Below are 7,387 nucleotides of genomic sequence, written 5' to 3'. Positions count from 1 at the left end.
ACAGCACAACAGTAGTAGAGGGAGACACTGGTAGAGGAGTGGAAAGAAATAACAAGAAATCCTGTCCGTAATTCCTGCTAGTGTTGACCGCAGCATGCCTTTGCAGTGGTTTCCAGGCTGCTTTTACCTGCAGGTTGCACCTCCAGCACACCCTGGAAGCACGGGCAGTTAAGGGACGCAGCTCCTGAGAAACAGGCCGCTTTGCAAGCTTGGGTCTTGTGCACTGTACCCTGCAAGTAGGCAGCCCTCTTGCTCCCTGTGCAGAAAGCGGCTTAAACAAGCAGAAAGGAAGCCAGACAGCGTTTCCGCTGCAGCAGTTCCCCGCGCTGCTGCTCCCCAGCTGCCACCCACACACCCCTCCTTGCCCTGTGCAATAGCCACCACGGGCAGTCGGCTCCTACCGAGGTGCTGCCCCAGGCTGGGAGCTGCTCTGAGGTTTTACAAAGGCTGGCAGTGACCGGTGAAGCTGGGGGGGATAGCGTTTCCCTCCTTGGGTTGAGCAAGGGCCGTTTCTAGCAAGTTCTGCAGTGCTCTTGCTCTGCAGGGCTTTGGTAGGAAGGGCTGTTGCTTGTGCAGGAAGCCCGGAGATGGTGGCAGCCGCAGCAGAAACAACAAAAATGGGTCTAAATATCTCTGGTTGTTGAGGCCAGCCGTGCTGTGGGCGCTGCCAGCAGTGTGCCAGCGGCAGCAGCGGCAGTGCCGGCTGGGCAGCCGTTATCTGCGGCTCACAGCAGGAAGGGAGGCCCGTGGGCACCACCCCAACCATCGCCCCATTTCCAGGGACTGCAGGTGATGGCCTGGTCGGGTGGCCTGAGCCCGTCCCCCCACCAGATGCCCATGGGCAGATTAACGGGTCGCAACGGAGACGTGTTCAACTGGTGCATTTCAAAATGCGTGTTTGTGCCCGAGACGCAAGCTTCCCCGGCAGCGAACCATGCTGCAACTCGAGATGTGGCTGCGATGCAAAAGCACTTCCCCTTGCATCTCTTTTTTTATTAGCTGAAAGTAGTTTTTGCTTCTTTAAGAAAATATACATGCAAACCACAGCCCGTTGCCGTGGTTACTGCTGTATGCTACTGCAAATAGCTTATTTCACATCCTTAGACCTATAGGGCCTGGAAAACATAATTCTTCTGGCCTTTCACCGTTTCCCCTCTCACTAGGCCACCATCCCACTGTTGCAAAAAAAGCATGTTGTAATTAGCCCCGTGCGCCGCCGGAGGAGGCGGTGGCTGTGCTGCCAGAGCGCTGCAGCATGCACTAACGCACCCCACGCATCAGGCCCCCCAGGTAAGAATTATGCTTTTTACCCCACTTTGTGGCCCTTGCCGGACGTGCAAATTCGCAGCAGAATAGTGTACAGTTGTTTAGCGGGTTACGGTAAGTTGTTCAGAAAGCTAAATTGTTTTATTATTTATGTCTGCATTTCATTGTGCCTACTTTGGCATATAGGTCTTGCTGTCTTGAGATAATTTAGGGAAGATTTAAATAATATGTTAAAGAAATGAGCACTAAATATAAGATTTTGTTGTGTAAAGTTGAAGTAACAAAAAACTGCAGTTCTTAAGAGTATTAAAAGTAGCAGTCAGATTCCAAAGCAGACCCTTCCTGGCACTTGCCGGGGGCGCAGCAGGACCCCCGTGGTGTGGAGCTCCTCCAGGTCCCCGAGCGAGCATTGACCCACTCCCAGCAATACGTGGGACAAAGCTGGCGCAGGAGCCAGCCGCCGCAGCGCCGGCGGGTGCATCGTTCACTTGTCTTTTGCTTTACTATCATTTTGTCAGTTAATCTGCTGTGGTGCTTGTTCTGCTGGAAAAGTTGAGAGAAAGATTTTTCACGTGCTTTCGAGAGCCCCATGAGTTTGTTTAACAGTTTATTCTGTACTGTTGGTGGAGTGGAGACAGGGCGGGATGCTTGTGCTGAGGCACCACCGCCATAGTTGTGCTGCAATTCGGGTGTGTTTCTCAATGGGGGCCAAGCGCTGCTCCCCCCGTGCGGGGGTCCCCTCCAGCCCTGAGTGAGGTGGGTGGGTGCCCGTCCTGCAGCATCGCTCCCTGGCCCCGCTCCGGCTCCCTAGGAGTTGCTGGTAAAGCCCACGAGAAATTAAAATGTCATTAATCCCCGAGAGTGAACCCTCGGTTTCCTGCTGTGAAATACGTTGCTGCCGGCAAATGTCCCACCAGTTTTCCATGATTAAATATGATGTTGGATCGCAGGCAGGGTCCACTCGGACTGAGAACCTGCACTGCTCCCCATAGAGGTTAAAGTGGGCCCCAGCACTGCCAGCTGGGCTCCAGCACAAACTGAAGAGCAATAAAGAAATCTTTACAGAGAATGCAAAGGATGTGGCATATATCATAATTATTCACTGTGAAGTGTGGATTTTGCTCATTTATATGCTTGTAGACTAGTAGAGATTTTAAATACTTTATTACTTTTAACAAAAATATTGTCACTTGATAGTTGCAGGAGGCTTTAAAATAAAAGGACAATACAGTGGAAGGGCCAAGTTTGAAATTTGTACATTAACTTTAGTAAAATGCATATGAAGATAATACCATTAAAACAGAAAAAAAAAATCTTTTAGCACTGTCGTGCGAAAGCGATGGCCTCCATGTTGCTGTGAAGCAGAAGCGGAAGTTCGTTACTGCAGAAGTTGCACTGTGTTAGAAGAAATGTAACGATTGCTTTCTTTATCAGCAAGACTGAAAGTTAATGTCAGACCTTTTCAGGGAACTTGAGTTTCACGAGTGTCAAACAAATAACAGCTTAAGGAAGCGAGTAGCTTCTCCAGGATCATAATCGTGTTTAGTCTGCGTTTGCAGTAACTTGTGTACTTGCCTTTTAATAAAGGCCAGGGGAAAAAAAGGAAAATTAAGAGTACAAGGTTTATTTTGTGACTATTGTATTTCAGCTATTTGTTATGATAAAATGAAGCCACGAGACATATTTCAAGCTATATTGATTTGCACTGTGATTTTTACTTATCTGTTTAACAGACAGCAGTACAGCAGCACCCTGTATCCCTCGTGGGTGGGAGTTCTGCAGTCCGGCTGCAGTGAAGAGCAGCCCAGTGCTGCTGTAGTCACTGTGCGGATCGGGGGGGCAGGCTGCTAAGGAGACTGCGGATCTCTTAATGTAGTTATCCTTTAAGTGCTATGTTACTGTAAATACTAAGGAGAGAAGCTTTGCTCTTGGGTGCACAGCTGGAAGTGCCTAAGCAGCTGAACAAAGCTTTCTGCACCCATTCCTGCCCAGGGCTGCTGGGGGCACCGGTGTAGTGCAGCGCAAGCAGGGAGCGTGCCGGGTGCTGGGGCACGGGGCACATGGGAACGCTGACTGTTCATCCAGGCTGCTCTCACCCAGCGCCAGCTACACAGCTGGCTGGAGTCCGGGGACTTTGTCAGCTAGTTCTGAATCAAATTAGGTTCTTAGCTGACCTTTTTCTTCTTGTTCTTCTTTGGCAAAAGATTCCTGTTTGATTTACAATCTTACTCAAGCAGGAGCTGGGGTTTGAAGCAAAGAGCTGGTGCAAGCCGAGCTGGAGGCTTTGGTCCTCGCTAGCTGTGTGCGCATCAGTTTGCGCACCTCCAGTCACCTATGCCTGCCTCCCTATAGGCACCAGGCCTCTATAGGTACCCTCAGGCTGCATTGGCAGGCAGCAGGCTGCCAGGGTGGCTGCCTTTACGGAGTAACGATTGAAAAAAACCAGTCGCTGAGTTGGCGGGTTACCTTCTCCTGCCCACACGGAATGCCTTAAGAAACCCACCTCTGAGGGAGGGCTAGAAATGATCTATGAGGCTTCCATAATACAAGTTTATTAATCTTGCAGACTTAAGTCATCTTTCAGAGTATTTATCACATTTGTAATGACAAAGAGAAAATTTAAATATATTTTCACCTTATGTCCCTAATGCCATGCCTGTGACAGGATGACCTGTCACTCAGAGTTTTTGCTTTAAACTTTTCCCTTCAGATCTTTTTGAAGTAGGAACTGAAGTGGGAAGTGCTTTTATTCTGCTTGAGGCATAGCTGTGAAGAGGATGCCAACAGCCATCCTCACGCATGGCACCCAGGACATGTTGGTGTCCCACTGCTGTGCGTGGGGGGCTTCTGCCAGCCTGGGCTGGATTGTCATTGGCCCTGCAGCCTTCCTTGCCGCGTTTCAGAGGGAAGGCCGGGCAACCGTTGCACAATCTTCAGAGGTCAGACTCTTGCTTCACTTGTGCAAGGGCTGCGTTAACTCAGCCAAGAGAGTTCCTCTTTTTTGCTCCAGTTGTAATATCACATCGGGACTCTAAAACATAAAATGTCTCTCAAAATACTTTCTCTATACACAATGTGTTTCTTTTTTCTCTTCTCCTAATTTATGTCTTTTTGTTTGAATGACATATGAAGCTAAATGTACAATGACATATTTCTTTATCTTTCTCTGCTGGAAGGTAATTTGTCCATTGTCTTGTTTGGTATCCCAGATGGTAATTATCATTATCAGATGATAATCTGGGAGACCACTGGATCTGCGATTTCCTTATGGTTTCCTCTTTACCATGCCCTGCCTGGACATGTTGTTACTGCAGAGCTTGTGCTTGGTATCTGTGCTCTAGGGGTTAACCCCCTGTAACCTATATAAACCTATGTGAAATAGAATACATTCACTTTATAGGATATAGTGAGAAATAACATCACAGATGAACAGGGCATAAACCCAACGATAAGGCAAACTGGCCCTCTACCTTGTCAAAGAAGGGACATGTTTGAGCGGGGTTCCCAGCAGGAGCCAACACCAGAAGAAACGCCTGGTGGTGGCAGCTGGGAGGAGAGGCTGGCAGGGCTGCTGCCGTCGCAGGCAGCAAGTACCAAACCCAGAAGGCAGGTTGCTGTGTGCTGTCACGTGAAAATGGAACTAAGTAAACCTAATTACCAATGTAACCAAATAACGGCTGTGAAGGTAGGCCCTTTAAACTGGGGGTGGAGGGGCCTGGGTAGGGAGCTGCCATTCCAGCTGTGCAGCTGTGAGCATCTTGGTGTCCACATACCTGCTCTGCTGCCGCTGTCAAGGCAGGACAAGGAGGCACAGTTTAGACACCAGTTATTTTTTAAAGCTAGCTCTGTGCATAGAAAAGATCATTTGTGCAGACACTGGCCTACTGAAGTTATTTAAGAGAAATCTGGGGAGTGACGAGTTTGTACGGAAAACTTTGTGACCGGAACAACTGCTTTGAAAATGCCCAGTGTACTGATGTAAGCATACAGAAAGGAAACAGCCTCGCGTATGTCTTTGTGATAGAACAGAAACAGGAAGAGCAACAAATGATCCATTACAACATTCATTCCCAGAGACTATCAAGGTGTGTGCAACCAATGCTGATGTTATCTGAGTGGTACATCTGTACTGCTGCTGCTTTATATGACGACAGGCAAAGTCATGTATATCAGGCAAATATAAAAATACAATGGGATACCAATTATCATGCATTTTTTGCTGATCTGGATTAAACTTCTTTGAAACACAAGTGTAAATTCATGGCATATTTTCCTGAAAGAAAAAGTAATGTTTCTTTATGTCCTTTCAGTCTCCAGTTTCTATAAAAAAAGCCCAAAATGATAAACAGAAAATACCAGAAAGCTCTCCCAGTCAGTGACGTGTCTTCGCTTCCTCGGGCACTCAGCACTCCAGGATGCTCCCTGAGGCTGCTCGGTCTGGGCAGTTCCCGAGGAGGGACGTTCAAGGCATCCCGTTTCTCACTACAGGTTCAGAAGTGCTGTGTGGTCTGTTGCAGGGTGTGATTAGAGCACACAAAAAGAAAAGTTAATTATATTAATGCCAGGCTATATAATAGAACAAAAAGCCTTAAGAAGGAAACAACTGGAGTTCAGATCTCTTGAGCAGGTAATATTATTTGTCTCCCAAAGTGAGGAATTATTCATTAAAGCTGAAAAGCATATTATCACCTCATTTCACAGATTTCTTTTAGTCTCCAAGCCTAATAAATTTCAAAGCAAACAGCAAAGTGGTTTGGCTTATTCTGTTACGGACTGAAGGATGTGGCGGATGTCATTCTGAGCAATCATTTGAAATTTCAGAAGTCAATAGAAGCTCAGTATCTATAAATGAATAAAAGTAGCATTCAATTGCCGTGGAAATACCACTTTAGTACCGATTTTTTTAATTTGTCAGGTAAAAATAAAGGTATTCTGGAACAACTGAGTATGGGTAACAAGTGATGCTCAGAATTATAAACACAAATTACAAGACTGGGCAGGGAAAGACAAGCACGAGAGGGAGAAGATGGAAAGACAAAGTTCTAGCAGAACTACAACCCCCAGTGTGTTTGGTAGAAAAAGTAAAGTTGGAACAAGGTTTCTGTGTTGATAGAGATGTTTAACACAAGCAAGTTACACTCCTGATATTGGAGATAAAACCTTTGATTTTTTTTTTCCTTGTCTCCCCTGAGGTCAATATGCCTTGTAGTTTCCTTGTTGACTGGCAATGAACACCAGCCTCACAGTTTAAAAAAATACATGGCATGGGAGTCCCAGCCTGCGGAAACAGAGACAGGCTGAAATTAAACCACATCTGAAAATGGGAGCCTGCTTGGGGGGAGGGAGGCCGTGTGTTTATTTTCTGGCAACAGGGCACCACTGCACGACTGCTACTTGTCTCAGCATCCAGCCCCAAGTGTTGCCGTGGCCACTGTGTGCTTCCAGTCGAGAGAATCCGTTGCGGTAGTAACGTTGAAAATAGTAAAGAATTGAGGAATCAGAATTCAGAATAAAGTCACCAAGGAGCGTAAGGTGTAAAAGACAGAGGCGTTCAGAGTATCTGGTCTTTCCATGCAAAAGGTGAGCAGGAAGAGAGATGTGGGGCATGGGACATCACAAGCAGCACGCACACCGGAGCATTAAATCAGCCCCTTCGGTGAAGTGCCCATGCTGGACTGAGGCACTGGCCTGAGCTGTTAGGGAGCTGAAAGGGAGATCAGAACAAATTTGAAAACTTAACCATGGAAAAGCCTTCTATAGTTTTTTGTGGTTTAATTTCTGAAATGTGTGGTACCCAGCTCCTTGCAGCAGCCCTTGAACCCCTTCTCTCGCTGTGCATGCCGCTGTGCTGCAGTCCCTGCCGGTGAAGGACCGATGCTTAACGCCTACGGGACTTCAGAAAAAATTGCCTCCTTACAGACATTATGATGTCTTTTTGACATGGTGTAGATTATTGTGGCAGCACAACTCATTTATAGGATTCATGCTCTTTCTCTCTGTGAACACTCATTTATTTGATGGCTCTTAATTTTCACAACCAAAGTGAGGAGAAAGCCCTATGGAGGTGGAGCTGCGAGCGTTTGACATGTCCATTTGATAATGCTTTCCAAACCTAAGAGCG

The 7,387-nt window shown here is 47.0% G+C and overlaps 1 protein-coding gene and 1 long non-coding RNA gene across 6 annotated transcripts in view; one reads left to right on the top strand and one right to left on the bottom strand.

Annotated features, from left to right (window-relative positions):
* The first annotated feature begins 1,242 nt into the window (after window positions 1-1,242).
* The window catches only part of MBNL1 (muscleblind-like splicing regulator 1), a 113,080-nt gene continuing 106,935 nt past the window's right edge, over window positions 1,243-7,387 (top strand). For 4 of the 5 annotated variants that reach the window (XM_009333955.1, XM_009333953.1, XM_009333954.1 and 1 more), the window contains exon 1: window positions 1,243-1,290. The gene's annotated coding sequence lies outside the window, so the exon portion shown is untranslated. The remainder of the gene's footprint in view (window positions 1,291-7,387) is intronic. The other variant, XM_009333960.1, reaches the window with a different exon arrangement.
* On the bottom strand, window positions 5,463-5,754 carry LOC103925262. The gene is made up of 2 exons (XR_664024.1): window positions 5,623-5,754; window positions 5,463-5,539 (listed from the first exon to the last, which is right to left on the bottom strand). It is a non-coding gene; the product is annotated as an uncharacterized LOC103925262 (long non-coding RNA).

This window comes from Pygoscelis adeliae, unplaced genomic scaffold, assembly GCF_000699105.1.
Source record: "Pygoscelis adeliae isolate BGI_AS28 unplaced genomic scaffold, ASM69910v1 Scaffold241, whole genome shotgun sequence".
Lineage (NCBI taxonomy): Eukaryota > Metazoa > Chordata > Aves > Sphenisciformes > Spheniscidae > Pygoscelis > Pygoscelis adeliae.
This window is presented reverse-complemented; position numbering and strand designations above follow the sequence as displayed.